The following is a 2,500-nucleotide window of genomic DNA, read 5'->3' as shown; positions in this document are numbered from 1 at the left end:
ATCATTCCGCTAAAAATATGGACAAATTTGCATTACTATTATTGTATGGGGTACGGCAACACAACATTAAAAAAGGAGCACTTGAGACTATTTATATTGCACCTCAAAATCCTAAACAAAAATAAACAACCATGGCCCAATTGAGTTCCAAACAAAGAGCATGTTTGGGTCATGTTCCAGCTGTTTTACCCAACAAAAACAATTTCCAAGAAAATCTGTCTCGCTGAGATGTATGTATTATTGAATAACATACAGTGTATGTTCAACAACAAAGCATTTAAAGTAAATCAGTAATTTATCCGTTTGTTCATGTATTAATTTTTCACCCAAGATCATGCACAAGATGAGACCAGTGAAGATGAAGGGTGCAAAGACAGAAAGGAAGAGCAGAATCAGAAAAGGAAAAGGAGGGATAAGCGGTCAACAGCACAACGCAAAAAATCAAAGAAATAAATATTTAAAATAAAAGTTCATACATTATCAAATTCTTCTGTATTTTCAAGCTACCTCTGACTTAGATTTTATTACTGTTACATTCTCAAAGAAAAAACAATCAACCTATTTTTTGCTGGGATAGTTTTATCTGATAATCCCAATCCTGAATTATTAGGTTTAGGAGAGAAAGAAAATTGAGAATCAAGCTACATGTAGGGTAAACTCATTTTAACCACAGTTGCATTTTGACATAAAACACAAACATGTGGCTATTGAAAGAACAGCATAGTGGAAAACAATACCGTGCATTTTTCCAACCCACTTCCCCCACAAATGTACAACAGAATGGAATAAATAGAAAAGCTAGGCCACTTAAGCGATCAAAACTTAAAAAGGCATGATTGTTCATGTGAGTGTAGGGACGATAATGCTTTATTGAATTTTGATGTGCAATTTTCCATAAAATATCGTAACAAGATAGAAAAACCCACATCAGCACCTGACTCCAGCAAGTGCAGAATTTTCAGGCAGAATTACCTGCTCATTAAGATTTTCGTTGTTTATTTTGCATTTTTGGCCAAAGTGTACTCCACCTACAATTTTAAGAATTTTGGGGGCAGAATTACTTGTTCATAAAGATTTTCTTTGTTTATTTTGCATTTTTGGCCAAATTGAACGCTACCGACAATTTAAAAAATTGAGGGGCCAGAATTACCTGCTCATTAAGATTTTCATTGTTTATTTTGCATTTTTGGCCAAATTGTACTCTACCTACGATAGAACTAATACCATGGACAGTGTCAATTTTCAGTGTGGAAAATGTGCGAGCCAGCTGTTTATCAGCACTAGTTGAAATGGGTGCTAATTAGGGCGTATATACATGAGACTGGGATAAACTCAGCCCGGTATGAAATTTTTGCAGCAGTTAAGATGAATGTGGGACGAAATACTTGGTGCCTGGATTCAGGACGAAATGATATGTTTTGTCTAATAAATAATTTTTATACGACTAATCCAAAAGCATACAGGCTTGAAACGTCTCCACCCCGGTCTAAGATTTGCAGCCATTTACATGACAACGGTACGAACTCAGACCGGTACAAGAATTTCTCGTCTCTGTCCAGCAATCGAGCAAAATCAGACTGGTCTGAGTTCATTGTCACGCCGGACTCATGTAAATGCATAGGAAGAAATGGAGGCTGATACAAACTCATGCCAGTCTGCGTTTGTCGTGGTCTCATGTAAATCACCCTTATACTTAAATGCTAGACTTGCATGGCTCACAGATTGTGCAACCCCCTCAAGTTTTCTTAATCTTGTATGACCTACATGAAGTTACCAGTAATGATAATTAAAACATTTTACCACTACCATCTTCAGTGTGTGTGTGTGTGTGTGAACATATGTTTGACCCTACCCCTACCCCAAGCAATAAACAAGCAAACAGGTACCTCAAAGTAGGCTAGACTTGATCAGAACACTACTTTTTTCAACGGCAAAAAATAAAGGCTTATATAATCGTGTATAAGGAGATAAGTTTATTTTACTTTCCTGCTTACTTTATATCGCAAACACAAGCAATAAACCTAAGGCTAAACTACACAAATCAATACGATATCATTGCAAACAAGAGGGAAATTTTGCTTGAAATGGGTTTCTAAGTTCAAGTTTATTTGTTATTAAAGATGACTTCAGAAACTTACCCAATTCAGGTTTAATTTCTAGTAATACTGGGGAAAAGAGCAAAATCCGCCTTCTATACGTTTTGATTCTCAACAAGCTTGAACTCACGCCACCAACCTTTCAGGTGCCAAGGCCACGCCGACTAAGAGAAATGAAAAGGGCGATGGGGACGAGAATGACTCAGGGGTCGCTTATTCTCATTCCCAGGGCACCGTTGGGCACGGTTCATTCTCGTCCTCAGCGATGGAACATTGGCTCGTATCAGTCTCCCTCGTTTTTGAATCATAGAGGATCGAAGGCGAGGGTGAGTGAGTCGAGAAACTTTTATAGAGGGTGGACCAGAGAGAGATTTGGGAAGGGTGAACAAGACTTCTTTTCCTTA

General features: G+C 37.7%; 1 long non-coding RNA gene across 1 annotated transcript in view; it reads right to left on the bottom strand.

The window, feature by feature from the left end:
- Window positions 1-2,240, bottom strand: part of LOC137986179 (uncharacterized) — a 5,886-nt gene extending 3,646 nt beyond the window's left edge. Inside the window, exon 1 of the long non-coding RNA XR_011119614.1 lies at window positions 2,139-2,240. This is a non-coding gene — a long non-coding RNA (uncharacterized lncRNA). The remainder of the gene's footprint in view (window positions 1-2,138) is intronic.
- Between the last annotated feature and the right edge of the window lie 260 nt (window positions 2,241-2,500).

This window comes from Montipora foliosa, unplaced genomic scaffold (assembly GCF_036669935.1).
Source record: "Montipora foliosa isolate CH-2021 unplaced genomic scaffold, ASM3666993v2 scaffold_155, whole genome shotgun sequence".
In the NCBI taxonomy this organism is placed as follows: domain Eukaryota; kingdom Metazoa; phylum Cnidaria; class Anthozoa; order Scleractinia; family Acroporidae; genus Montipora; species Montipora foliosa.
This window is presented reverse-complemented; position numbering and strand designations above follow the sequence as displayed.